General features: G+C 36.6%; 2 long non-coding RNA genes across 4 annotated transcripts; one reads left to right on the forward strand and one right to left on the reverse strand.

The window, feature by feature from the left end:
* Positions 1-8,398: 8,398 nt before the first annotated feature.
* On the reverse strand, positions 8,399-11,007 carry LOC116653412. Its single transcript, XR_004307184.1, has 2 exons — positions 10,951-11,007; positions 8,399-8,578 (listed from the first exon to the last, which is right to left on the reverse strand). It is a non-coding gene; the product is annotated as an uncharacterized LOC116653412 (long non-coding RNA).
* Positions 11,008-11,095: 88 nt separating this feature from the next.
* On the forward strand, positions 11,096-14,249 carry LOC107313856. 3 transcript variants are annotated; one of them, XR_001555221.2, is made up of 4 exons: positions 11,096-11,225; positions 12,032-12,121; positions 13,005-13,058; positions 13,476-14,249. It is a non-coding gene; the product is annotated as an uncharacterized LOC107313856 (long non-coding RNA). The 3 variants fall into 3 exon arrangements; XR_001555226.2 differs by having other exon boundaries at positions 11,096-11,189; XR_001555224.2 differs by lacking the exon at positions 12,032-12,121 and having other exon boundaries at positions 11,096-11,189.
* The last annotated feature ends 650 nt before the right edge of the window (positions 14,250-14,899 follow it).

Here is a 14,899-nt window from a genome sequence, read left to right on the forward strand (position 1 = left end):
GATGTTGCCCATATTCCACCTTTCTTTTGTACAGTTCAGTCATAACTTGATTAAAAAAAAGAAAAAAGAATTGTACCAAGATACACACCCTAGCCGTACAGGTGTCATTCCACGTCTTATAAAATATTCTTGCTTAGCCATTCATTTTCATAACGTTTCTGTACGTTATCACACAGCACTTTTTATCATCAAAATATTTTTGTCTTTCTTCTTTATTCATACTTTTTTTTTTCCATCCTCAGATGGAGGAGCTGAGAAGCCAGAGAAGCTGACAGAATTCATAAAAGTAGACAGATCATGGGATTGCTATTAATGGAAAATTCCTCTGTGCTAAAGGTGCAAAAAGCATGAATGTTCCTTTAGTCAGAAAAATGTAAATATAAATGCAGAGATTTGGTTGAAGGAACAAGAAAGGAGACAAAGAAATCAAAGAATGAAAGAAAATTTTTCCCTGTTCCTTGGATGGGAGTTGTACAAGAACACTTTTAAGGGTCCCTTTCAACTCAAATGATTTAGTGATTCTTAAAAATCCTAAGTCAGATCCTAAAAACTCTTTGTGTTTGCTAGTCAGAACAAAGTAGTGTTTTACTCCAGCATAGTCATTGTGGTGAATGATAAAGTGAGAGTACAACGCACAGTAATTTTAAATTATTATGAGAATTGCTGGAAACATCTCCAAGCTTCAGTACCTTGGCTTGCACAAACCAATGAGAGAAATCATGGTGTTTGCTTTCTCTGTCTAATATTGTAGAGGTTCTGCTTATCCTATCATTTACCAATGAAAACGTATCTGATTTTATTCCTCAGGCTTTGAAAAGTGAAAATTACAGCCTGTGTATTAAATTTAACTGAATTAAATATACAGCAGAATAAATCAAATTTAATTGGTGTGCTGTTCCATACAAGAAGTGACAAGATATTTCTTCAGCTGCAGAAATGATAAAGTTTGATTGATGGCAGAAATTAATAATTGAAGATAGTAGTTCACTGCTGCAGATACAATGAAGGGAACTCTTTTCAAACTGGTTGAATGAGGTTAATAAATGGGAAAAGTGTTTCCATAAATCTTGATGGAGAAAAACAAAGTTATGAGATAAACAAACAAATTAGAAGGATTTAAAAATCAAACAGAACCAACCTATCTCTTTGAATTCTGCCCTTTCTGCATTCAAGGGAATTTACAGCAAATGAATGCTTCTATAGTTGGAGGACCACAGATAGCTCTGTTCCCATCTGCAACAGACAGATGGAGTGAACTCCATCAAAGCTCACAACAAAGTGTAGCAAAGGCCAATGCAAGAAACATTTTTCAAATAGAGATCTGGAAATGTTAGGAACTGTATTTTAAAATTAGATTCCTACCCATCTGCACTTTTCTACATGAAACAAGTCTTCTAGATGAGTTTTGTGCCCCTTCGTCCTTGGTCCTGCTCAGAAAAAAAAGCCTCCTGCAATTCCACAGATTATTAGTAGCATACTTGGGAACAGAGGAAAAGAAGGAAAGGAAGAGGCTGGGGCAGAAGAGATGTTTGATTACTCCAGCAGGGGTAAATGCTGAGATCTGGTTCTCAGTAATGCTTTAGTATAGATTATTCATCACCAGGCTGTTTTGTTGTTCCTTTCCTGATGAAATTCAATAAAAAATATGTCCCATAGGTATCATTATCCATTTATAGGATCAATAAAGCACTTCCAGTTGTCAGCTAGAGGAGTAGTGAGTTATGCTGGATGCAGTTTGCAAAACTTGTTTCCAATTGCCATGACAAATCAGACATTCAGCTCATTATTCACCTGTTATGTATCTGTGTCTCAGGCAGATGATTTACATAGAATCAGAGGATAGTAGAATATCCCAAGCTGGAAGAAATCCATTAGGATAATTGATTCCCACTGCCAGCTTCACACACGACAATCCAAAGATCAAATCATACATGTGAGAGTGCTGTCCAGGCAATTCTTGAACTTTGGATGTGTTGGTGGCATGTCCACTGCTCTGGTGGAGCCTGTTTCAGTGCTCAAAGCACCCTCCAGTGAAGAATCTTTTCCTGATGTCCAATCTGAACCCCCTTTTTCATAGCTTTATTCCACTCCCTTAAGTTCTATCATTGATCATCAGAGAGAAGACATCAGTGCTTGCTCCTCCACTCCTCCTTATGAGGAAATCATAGACCACAATGACGCTTATGTTCCTGACTGATGCCTCACCCTCTGCTTCCTCCACACACCTATTGGGCTACACTGACCCAGCTCAATATGCCATGATGTTCTGAGGTGGCCTTTACAATATCCAGAGCATCCTCCAGATCTCAAGCTTCACAGGTAACAATCCCTTCAATATCACCTCTTTGTGAAAGTTTTCTAGGATAAATTATGTTAGAAATGAGAAAATTACAGACTACTGAAAACTCAGAGTTAGAGACATCTTCTGAATCAGGCCCAAATGCAGTGAAACATCATTTTATAGAACAAATATTTTTGATGCTACCAGGCCACAAGCTACAGGAAAGCGCATGGTCCAATGCTCACTGCCAAGAATGGAATTTTCCATGTTTCAGCAGCGTGTAGTTCACGCTGATGTTGAATAAAGCATTTTTTAAGCTAATATATTAGAGAACTCATTCAAAAACATTTCATCATTTATAAACATAGTAATGACTGAGCTGAATATTTTCAACCCAGTGCGGCTTTGATTTGAGACACAGTTGTGCAGATTACTGAATTAATTTTCATTTGACATTCTACTGTGAATCATAGAATCACAGAAACATAGAGCGGCCTGGGTTGAAAGGGACCACACGATCATCTAGTTTCAACCTCCCTGTTATTTTCTTAATAACCAGTGGTCTTTGTTTAATAAGCCACTGTAAATAAAATAAAGTTAAAATCTGCATTGCAATTTCATTATTGCCAAAATACATTATTACTATTTTGTGAGGCTTTTTTCACTTTAAAGAATGGTGGTATTTCAGATAGGGTGAAGGAAGAAGGAAGCAAGCAAAGCACCAGAACTGGAGATATGCTGGCTGTTTTGTTTTTACTAAAGTCAAGTATGCTTTTTAACCAAATAAAACTAAAATTACTGTTACACAGTCAGTCTCTCTGGCTTGTCTAGAATACAACAAATGACAGGAAAAAACAAAAGCAGAGATTGCTCCTGCAATTAGCAGGTGTTGCGAACCTTAAACTATCTCATGAAAGTGTGCTCCTGTAAGTAATAACTGTAAATTAGATCTTCTTCCAAATATTGACTGCTTGTTAGCACTGTATTTGCATCTCTTCACTGCTACAGTATCAGCTGTCACAGAGTTGTCAAACATCAATTTTCATAAGTATTTTAGAAAAACATAATCTGCCTTCAAGGACACTCAATGCTAAAACATAGTTGCTATCTAGACTGCAAACATTTCAAATGATGTATTAGTGTGTTAAAAGGTTAATTATGCTTACTACCCTATTAGCAAGTCATATGACTTCTTACTCGCACATTTCTGCTCTGCAGAACAGTTATGTACATTACGGAAACCTGAAATCTCAGGTTTTGGTTTGTGTATTTCTGTTCCCTTTCTCAGGGAAGGCTTTACTGAAAGCAGCCAACACTTCAAGAAAGTTGAAGAGGTGCTAGACTTCTTTGTACTCAACATCAGTTGAGAACTTGTCTCCGTACTTCAAACTTGAGGCTACACGGAGTCAGTAGCAGTGGTGAAGGTCCACTCCCTCCCGAATGCAGGTGGGAAGATGAAGATTGACTTCCCCTGTTCCCCTGTTGAGGGGAAGTGCTGCTGTGTAAAGTCCTGACTTTGTAAAATGCCTGCTTTCTCTGTTCATTTGTAGAAAATGCATACTGCTTGGATAAGGAAGAATAGAAGCAACTTTCTATTACAAATACAATTTCTGAGAGATGTAATTTACTTTAAAAATAAAAAGTCTGATGGCAACAAATGTGAAATGGAATCAGTGTTCTAGTGAATTATTTAGAATGAAAAAAAAAAAAAAAAAGTGCTCCGTCATGGAAGAAAACTGCTTTATTTATTTTAAATCCCATGGACATCAGTAAGTAGAATTTAAGTTGAAAAGCAAGTTCAATTTGAGAAGTAGCTGAACCCAAAAAATAAGTTTCCTTGATAACATTGTCACATCTCAGCCCAGATAACAGCACCGATCCCACTCATTGTGAATTGATCTGGAGAAACAATGGAACTGAGTGCGTCAGGACAGCAGTGAAGTTGTACTCCTTCTAATAAGGCATATGCTTTTCACAGAAGACATGAGACCGAGATTGCTGTTTTCCATGTTCCCTGCTGCTACATAGTGATGACTTATAAAGGGTCACAATGACAGGAAGCCAGCTAATGTCAGTCTGAAACTCCCACACCAGAAAAAGCTGATGTGAATATTAGAAATCTGTATAATGGGAAGCACATGATAATACTCAAAGAAAGAGCAATTAATCATGAAATAAAATGGTTCATCTATATCACACACCTAGTGAAATGTGAAAAAGGACTCCAGGGACATTTAAAATATTAAAAAGAAATCTACATACTGGTATCATGGAAAAACTTGATAACTTCAGTGTTCATTCTGAGGTTACTGACAGCATCAGGAAGTTTGGGTCTTCCTTGCACTCCAGACTGCCCAAGCAGGTACTCTCTACTAAGAATTATCCTTCTGGAATGGAGTTCTTAGATAGTGAAATCATGCATTGTTACTTACAAAGAACACACAACAAACACCATTTTACAATTAAGTGTAGTCAGAAAGGAGAGGTCTGCAAGTTTGGAAGGACAGAAGAATAACAGATCTCAGAACTGCTGAAAGGAAACTAACCTTAATCAGAAATTTGTCCTAAGAATGAAGGTTGATGTAAAAATTTTAGACTATGATAAATGTAGATATCAAATGAATCTACACAGAATTCTGAGGCTATCCATCAGATAGTTAGTTGCAGAAATCTCTGCAGTAATACGTAGACCGCTTGAATAGTTGTGCTCAGTGGCAGTCAATTCACTCTAAAAAACATATAATTCTACAGCTCTTGCTTGCTTGAAATGAAGAATAGATTGTTTCTTTTTTCCCCCCCAATTGAAACAATGTGCACTTGTGCATAGAAATTGAAGTTCTAACAACCATGTACTCCTGCTTTTGCAGGATAGAAACTCTCATAAATGTTGACTGAAGAAGACTAAGGCCTAGAAGATTTATTTGTGGCATTTGTAGTCTTACTTTAAAACAAAGCATTTTGGTTTTTTGAAATGAAAGTGTTTCCTGTTTTAACTTTAAGGATGACTTTGCCTTAGTTGCTGTTCTCTACTGAAACGTATAATGATCAAGTAAAATGACTTGTCAGTATAGAACAAAATACCATTGGAAAAACAGAAGGTCTCTGTTCTTTAATTTTGAGCGTTTCTTTTCAAATGGAAACTAAGAAGTCAGGGAGAAGTAGGCAAATTGTTGTATATCTACTATATCTAAATTGCTACATATCTACACCCACAAGTAATCCTTGACATAAACGTTCCTAGTGATTTCACTAAATTTCTATTTAAGCTGTAGGATGTTACATATTCAAAGTATAAATGACATACTTAAAAAGAGTTCTGTATAAGCATAAGACCTAACCTTACTGTTTTATATAGTGACATTCTAGGCCACAGAATTATTCTTTATTAAAAAATAATAAATCACGTTAGTTCCCCACATACTTTAGCATTAGTACTAATTGTAGTAGGACTGGTAGCAACTGCAGTCTAGAATGTGCTGGCAACTTCAGATCTTTTTGAGGGGGTCCATTATGACAGAAACCTAGGAGCTCTATAGCCATAAAGTGTGGTTATGTTCTCATGTAACTATCTATCATTGTAGAAACAGATATCACCTCAGGAAAAAGTGTTGTCTGTCTACTAAAGTAGATAAAATACCTCAAGTTTGGGGTCTAATGACTCAATCATGGAGTCTTGATTGAAACTCAGACTCTTACCTAACATCTCTTTTTGACACATTTATAGGCCAGCAACTGCCATTCCTGTTAATGCTAAATAATCTATTTTGCAGAAAAATAATACATAAAATGGCCTTTTATGGTATACTTATTTCTATTCTAAGGGAGTGAAGAGGTACCAGAATTAAAATTTGGAAGTTTTGGAAAATATTCTGCTCTGTTCTACTTCTCCACAGAAAGTGCCAAGGTAATTATTTGAATAGCTCAGATGGCAAATCGCCTCTACCAGCCTTTCCTTCAGCCCATGATTAAAGCTATAAGCCTTCAATAAACCGCACTGAATGGGATATTAGCCTCATTTGACTTTGTAATTTATATTGTTATTTTTATGTATTGCTACTGTTTTAAAAACATTGCATGGTTGCATTTTTAATACTATAAATAAATAAGGACAGGTACTTTCCTTCCCACTTTAATGACCAGATCATAAATATTAGTTTTAAATGAAATGGAAATAATACAATCTATGTTCCTCCTCTCACAGGGTGGCATAGAGCCAATCTTGTCTGCCATCCCAGCTGGCAGCACAAAGCTAAACATACAGATTGCTGAGCAAAGAGTAACCACAGCCCATCAGTCCTGCAGAAGTGTTAGGAACTGGTGGCATGTTTTCTTAGGGAAATAAAGGTCTACGGATTACAGCTGTTTCTGAGATCTGAAGACATTTAAGCACATAAGTAAAATAAGATATAAAAGGTTTCAAATTCCTGAATAGGATTTTGTTTTAGAAATTTATCTAAATCCTAAATTGCATCCTAAATTTTAAAGACCACAAAGTCAAAATGGTCATTGAACTGACCTTATGAATAAAGTAGGTCATTGCACTTCCCCAGTACCAAACAGAGCTATATAAATACGTAACACACATAGCACATATTTTTGGAAAATAAGTCTTGAGCAAAAGACTGCAGTAGCTGAGAGTTTATTACTCCCATTAGCAAGTATTTCATTGGTTAATTGAGCAGAAAGAAAAATACTGCACTTGGAATTTTTACAACTTTAATATTTGACTACCAGATTGAAATCAGATTTTCAGGAAGGCTTCTAAATGTTTGATTTTATAAACCAGAAGCTGCACATCTCATAGGCGTGATGAAGATTCTGAATTCTGCTAGATTACATTTTGTAGCATCTTTAAGCTGAGATGTTGCTTGCTTTTTTGTACAACTTTGTTCAGACTGTATTTTTTTATTTGAAGATTCTTCTCTCCATTTGCCTGAGTACCTTCCAGAATTTGTATCAGTCCTGCAGCTCTCTTTCAGCAATTTCACAAAGTTGCTTTCATCTGAGGGCACAAAACCTGGAAGAGCTATTCTGTAGATATCATGAAAGTTCCATTTCTTGTTTCTTCCTAATGGTTTTTCTTTAAGAAAAAATAATAATAATACAACAACAGAACACTTCTCCATTCCTAGAATCTCCTAGGAGGCACACATCAAGGTTGTCTACCATTAACCTTAAAGTCTTTTTAGAATTGCTATTTCTAGAACACAATCTAGCAATCTGAACTTGTCCTTCCCAGTCCTGATCTTTCTAACCTTGACAAAAATTAAAACGTTCTGGAATTAAATTAGTCCTGGCAATTTTTGGAGCCTATTTTTTTCTTTTGTTTTGTTATGCATTTCTACTTCACCTATTGAAAGGTGATGCTTGATTTGAGATGTTCAACAGTGAAATATTTTAGGTTGAGCTGAACATTTCTCCTAAAACCACAGCTAAACAGAATAAATGCTTATCAAGGACTCTTTGTTCCTAAAATTCCTTTAACATCCTTTTATTCCAGGAAAGCTCCTAAGTGTCCACTTGAAAATACACTCAAGATTTCTGTATGATTTTCTTTGACCTTTTGCTAAAGCATGTCTCTGCTAAGCCACCCATTTCTGAGAGCCCCTGCAGTGACTGTTCAACAAAAACTTAAGGACAACGTGTCAAAGCTGGCAACCCCAGATTCTGTTTCAATAAGGACATTTTGAGGTAACAATTAGAAAATCCTATTAGTAAAACAATCAAAACAGGACTCCAGAATGCCATGAAAATCCTTTCCAGGGACAAGGCTTTAAATATCTCTTCACCGAATGTCACTGGAATCCTGTTGACTTATTCAATTTGAAAACACTGCAAATAGTTGTTCTTCACAGTATTTCAGGCAGTCCATTTCTTATCCCAATCTCTACTCGTTGATCTGTAATATAACAAACTTTTCACTGGAGGTAAACTTTTTACCCCCGTTATTAATCCAGTGTCAATACTGTCTTTTTTTCCCTCCCCTCAATTAAGCTTCAGTATGGCTTTCCCGGAAAAATAAAGCAATTCAATTGAAGCAGAAAGTTACATCCTGAATAAAAATAGTGTGATGCAGATTTAAAGCCTGTGCTGTGGAGCGCGATATTAGTCACTTGCCAAGATAATGGGTCTGATCCTCCATGGTGCTGCTTCAGCGGCACTTTCTCCTGTGCACATCCATTGTAGAATCACTTGAAACTGAAGTCATACACCAGTGAATCAGGCTTGGAAGTTTTAAGAATATAAGAAACGGAGGTGTGGTGGGAAGTTAATTTTCCTCCTACAGTATTTCACAAACTGAAAGCAAAAAAAAAGAAAAAAAAATTACTTTTTTTTTTTTTTTAAACTGGAAGAAATGTAATCTAACTCTAAACTCATCAGCCAAAGTAGAAGTGCTATTGTTCAACAGGTGTATGTAAAAAACGTCCCTAGTTTGAAGCACATAGTGTTTTCTTCTCACTTGCTTTGAATGTTAGTTATCATTGTCTGGATATTAAAATGTCAGAAAATCCACTAGTGACATATGCAAAGACAACAAGTAAAACAACAAAAAAAGAAAAATAATATACTTGTATTTCAGATATTTCAAAGTGCCTTGAATTAAATAAATAAATAAATAATCAGACCTACAATTTACTGAAATAATAGAAATAGAAAATAATTCATCTTAGTCCCTTAAACTGAAATGATAGCAGTGTTATTTGAGGAGCTGGAATATAGTTCTGCAAGTTGTATTTTGTGCTGTGGAGTGACTAAGATCTCATTTATTTCTGTTTTAATTAAGTAAGCTGTTGTTTTCATTTTCATTAATGCTGAAGAAAACAATTACTTTGAAGAAGTTATTATCTTACTTCCTTTTTACTGGTTTTCTTTCTTAACACTACTCTCTGCAATCAATCCTTCATATATGTTAATGTGACAGTAAGTACCTCATAGTAAAGTTAACTATTACTAACAAATTGTCTATTTATGCTAATCTATAAGGAACATGATTAACTAGTGGAGATATTCACTTGGTTTCCAAATACATCCAATTACCAGAGGACTTTTATCCTTATTATTCAGGAGAAATGGGTATAGTCTTAGTAGACCTACTCAGTATGATTTAGGGAATTACAGCTTCTCTACATTTCCAGAGCATTATGCTCAATAATAATATAAAGCAGTTCTAAATTCTCTGCTGAATTGTCAAGTTATCCTGTCTTAGTTGGAAGAAATGCAATATGAAACTAGTAAAAGAAGCGCATAATATCTTGATTCCTGTATAATTGATTTCCCCAAATTTACCTACAGATGCTAAATCACAGCTCTAATCTGCGAGAGCAAGAGAGACACGCACACAATTCTTAATAACAAAAATAAATAAATCAGTACTTACTCTTGAATTTAATCACAAACCATAGAATAGTGATCTTAATATACTATTACCACTTTTGGTGGGCCAGTGTTCCCTGACACAGCCTTCCCCAGAAGCATTTGCTCCCTTGACATAAAAAGGATTCCGTATTCAAGGCGTAATATTGATCTTCATTATATTTCTGTGAGAAAGCATCCTTACCAGCAGAGATCTCTCACTACTTTATAGAATCATAGAGTTGCCCGGGTTGAAAAGAACCTCAAAGATCTAGTTTCAAACCCCTGTCACAGGCAGGGTCACCAACCACCAGACCAGGCTGCCCAGAGCCACATCCAGCCTGGCCTTGAATGCCTCCGGGGATGAGGCACCCATGACCTTCTTGGGCAACCTGTTCCAGTGCTTCATCACTCTCTGAAGGGAAAAAACAAACAAACAAACTTCTCCTGCACTTTTGGCCTCTCACATCATCTGCAGCCCTTTCTGACAAGGCTTTCACAGTTCCAGAGCCAATGTTTGGTTGTCCTCATCCTCCAGCAAAATTCCCATTAGACCATTTAAGAACACCTCTGTAGTACAGTGTGGAGACTGCTGCATGAATCATAACCACAAGGTGTTTATGTTCTGTTTGTAAGAAATACTTGATGTTCTAGAGTTTATCATTCAAGGCAAGTCCTCTAAGCCAACATCCATAGAATCCTGAACAGAAAGCTCTGGGCATCCTGGTCTGGTGTACACCCTGCACACAGCAGGGGGATTTAATCTGGATGATCACTGTGAACCTTTTCAGCCCGGGCCATTCTATGATCCTATGATCCTATGATGATGGTCACAACTGCTACTATATCATCTCATGCTTCCCATTGAGATGTAACTCTCAGAAAGCATCTCAAACAACAGATCATTGAATACTTTTGTTAAAAAAAAAAAAAGAATTAAATTATATATCAGGAATGAGAGTCTTCCTGTTCTATGTCACTTGAGCAGGTATAGTGGAACTAGGTATGGTTCTGTTTACTTCTAAAAGGCTTTTCTATCACCATACACAGCCTTGGTGTCAGTGTGGTGTTGTAACAAGATAACCGACAAGACTACGTCCGTCAGTTTCTCTACCAGCTATCTCTGCCCTCAGATGCCTTGTCATTTTACTTTATGTAAACTCTCTATTTGGGGCTGCAGTAGAAGACTTCTTGCTGCTTTCATGTTCCATTTATGAATAATGAAGTCTTCTCCTCAACCATCATGTATCATGCTTCGCAGAAGCTTAATTAGCTCATCTGAGGTAGTTTGGCAGAATCCAGAAGTTGTTGCCAACACTGAGCTCCTTCAGCTGAGCTCCTCAAGGGACAACCCTTGGAGGTGAAGATGGGGACATTCATCTGTTACTATGGAGACAAGCAGAGTCAGCATTCACTCCTGTCCCATTGGTGCACAGTGACATTTCTGAGTCTCTATGGTAACAGTGGAGTTTCTGGCACATCTGACCTTCTCCAGGGTGAAAGAGCAGCCCTTGAGCACAGAGATGCAAGAGCTGAGATGCACAGATTATTTCAGGTGACTGTAAGATAGATTCCACAAAGACAAACATTTGTAAGTGGCTGTTTTCTTTCCACTTGTAACACAATATTTCTGCTACTGAAAAACATTGTGCAGTAGGGAACAGAAAATGACAGCTGAGTTCCAGCTAAAACTAAGATAGAAGTTATTGCTTCGTATGTAAAAGACTACAGTCTTGCCTCTGTCCTTTCAAGCTCTCTTACATCTGATGCTTTTGCACTGTGCTTTTTTACAATGACTGCTCAGTGCTTAAAGATCTGAGTTTGATTTGCATTTAGTGCTTAAAACAACAATTTACTCCATTTTTTTTCTCATACTGTAAGCTGTGATTTCTGAAATGACCGTAGTAGAACACAAAGATGTTAAGAAATACTTAAATCATCTAGCATATCTATTATCAGCATAACCTGAGTAATCATAGAGCAAGCTGATGTCCTAAAACAATAGGCATGAGTTCTTACAGACTCTTTAGTTTTGTGGTAGAATCAGTGTGGGAAATGTGAAGAAGGCAACAGGTAATGATCTTACATTTACAGTGATGGTTTCTGACCCTATTAGCAACAGGACAGCACACTGAGTTAATGTCCTGTTGCTGTTTATTTTTGCTATTAGCCTCATGTCTCTCCTTCAGAAAGATCCAGAGGGCCAGGCCTTGCTAACAACAATTTTAATGGGGACAGTCCATTATCACCATTTACTTTAACATTTTTAGACATCTGTACAAAATTGGCCAAAATGAATTTTTTTGTGGTACAAAGAACTGTGCTCTAAGAATCCAGAAAAGGAAAATGTTCAAAAGATCTACAAGAAACCTCTGAGTAGCCACTCGGTATTTTCAGAAAGATGCTATGATTGCTCATGGAATATGGAAACAACAGCAAGCTATGTGTCACTCAAGCGTCAAGTGATACAGTAAAGCAAATCACCAGGTCAGTACTTTCTTTAGAGTTTGCTTCACTGTCTTTTCTTTGTGAGCTGAGAGCACGATCCTCCTCCAAGATGAGTTGGGTTTGAAATGTTATCAAACATTCATCAAAGGTTATGGGAAATAGGAGTGCTGACTGTGTTTCCTTGGTTAAAGGAATGTGTTTTCTTCTCTATGTTAAACAGTCACAGAACTGCCAGCATGAGTGATCAAGTGTTGTCAGATGGTTTATGGTCATCCGGTGGATAATAAAAACAAGGCCTGAAGAAGGGAACTTTAAAAGAATTGAAGCCTAGGGCTCTGTTTCTACTCCCTGACTGATGAAATTGCCCATTGACAAGCAGTAACCCACAGCAACCAGAAAAATTTATTAAAGAAACAAGTTAATAATTACAGTGATACACTGTGCCTGTAGCTTAGGGACAGAGTAATGTGCTTTCTTGCTGTCCCTCTTGAACTAGACCATAGAAATCCATATACTGCATCTCTGTACAGGATCTTACTCAAGCAGATGGCTGCACAGTCAACGAATGAAGCAGACCTCTGTTGTGAGATTGAGGGCGTGCCCTCCACGAGCATCTAATTTCCATCTGAGATCATGCAGGAAGTGTATTGAATAAATCAGATGGATGACGTGCTTATATTCTCTTCGAACATTTTAGTCCCTCATGAGTAATTTCCAGTTCAAGACATACCACCTCATTCTTATCTAAGAAATACTTCTTAATTACATACAACTTTCTGTGCTGCTATTAGTATCATCACATCCCTAAATCTCTTTTCAGCACTGTAGGTTCTGAAACTCCTGTTTTCACCATTTCCTTCAAGAAAGAATGTTTTTTCAGTCTATCACTTTACTCAATTAATGTCTCATTTTTCTTTGACAGCAGAACTTGTGCTATCATTATGGTTTTCCTAATCTACTCAGGATCTCGAAGCAGGTAATTTGCTTTTTCTCTTAGAAGTATTCCTCTTTGCAAAAGCCCAGATTCACTAGGCCTGAATTTGATGCTTAATCACCCGCCGAGAGTGATTCAGCCTGCCTCACACCCAAACTGACCCTTCATAATACCTTGTTCTCTCTTTTATCTATGCAGAGAATGTAAAACATTATGATATAGGGTGTTTCAGTTATGTGTTTAGAGCTAAGTGGGAAGGACTGTAGCCTTTAGCCTCCTGTGGCAAGGTCCTAATTCTCATCTCTTGCTCATAATGACAGTTAATTTACTTTGCCTTCAGCGGCAGTTAATTCAATTTGATTTCTTTTTAAACAAATCCCAAATAGTGAGCTGATCAACATGCTGATTTGGAAATCTAGTATCACTTGTCCAATCTGAAATTATGGTTTGTATTTGTAGTTGCAGAGAATTACTAAAAGGCAGAAAATGTCTCAGATATTAACAAGTATGCAAAGAACAAGATTGCAACTGCGTGTGCCCAGCATTCTGAAGACTGAAATAGGTGATGGAAGCTCCAGTATCTGCAGAACACAACTGAAAGTCATTTAAAGAAGAAAAATGTAAAAGCAGAAGAGTTACAACTTGCCTCTAAATCAAAGCCATGAGGACTCTCTTCTAGATACTGTTGATATAATATTTGCCATTTTTCCTTTGAACCTGCCCAGCTCCTAATATAATTTATTTAAATTAGGAAAAGCTTTTCTTTCTTACATTCTTCATGTTGTTCCATACCATCAGCTCTCTTCCATGCTGCCAACTATTAGGGTAGCCCATCACTGATTTACTGAGGAATAAATGGGCATGTCCTGTACTCGGGATTAAAAATTAGCAGGCATCCACAGTTTCACCAATAGATGAAAAAATGCAAAGGAATATATACAAATATTTTTTTTCCCCAGATTCTAATGTCTTATTAATGAATTCATTTTCTAGAGGCACTTTCATGACAAGTATCTCATCTCAAATTGTTTGTCAATATGACCTCCTAAAACTACAAAATGGGAAGGAAAGTTCTACAGCCAATGGATGAAGTCCAGCTACCTTGAGGACAAGGATTCAAAGAGTTTATATTCTGTGCTACGAGGCACATATGTGCAGACCAACATTTAGACTTCTAAATGAGTCTCTTCCTTGTGTACAAACAAATATAATATATATGTATGTATATTTGCCTATCTGTGGAATGTCTATCTAATTTACTGTAGAACTAGGAAAATCACTGCAGATGCTCACGCATTTTAGCCAAATTCGGTGCATTTCAAGTGCTATGTAAAACAATGCAGTGTTTATAATCTAATGTTTTTGGGGGTATTGCCTGTGCATAAAGAATTTTCAAGGTAATACAATGTCAAATTAGATCATCAGATACTCATAGCCTGGTAGCTAGCTATCAAATGCTGAAGTTCTAATTAAATTCTTTGTGGCTTACAGTATACTTATCAGCCAGTCTAATATGATTTGCTTCAATGTTTTCCTCAATAATTTAACTCAGCCTTTGTAGATGTATTGTGCACATATCTGGAATGCTAATATTTGCTGTGTCCTAGTAAAACAGTTCAGCTAAGTACTGGCAGTATTCCTTCAAGAGATTTGTTTTCTATAGGGAAGTAGAGATACTGAACAAATGACATACTTTCAAATGTATATATTTTGAAATATAGCTATAAGCAGTAAGACAAATAGGAAATATTAATAAAGTGCTTAAGGGACAGTTTCTTATTTTCATTTGTAAGTTAATGAAAGATTTGGAAGAAAGTATTTACTTTTTACTGCTGAAGTTTGAGAGGACATAAAAATTGGCGAAACACTGAATAATGAATAGA

Source organism: Coturnix japonica, chromosome 4, assembly GCF_001577835.2.
Source record: "Coturnix japonica isolate 7356 chromosome 4, Coturnix japonica 2.1, whole genome shotgun sequence".
In the NCBI taxonomy this organism is placed as follows: Eukaryota; Metazoa; Chordata; class Aves; order Galliformes; family Phasianidae; genus Coturnix; species Coturnix japonica.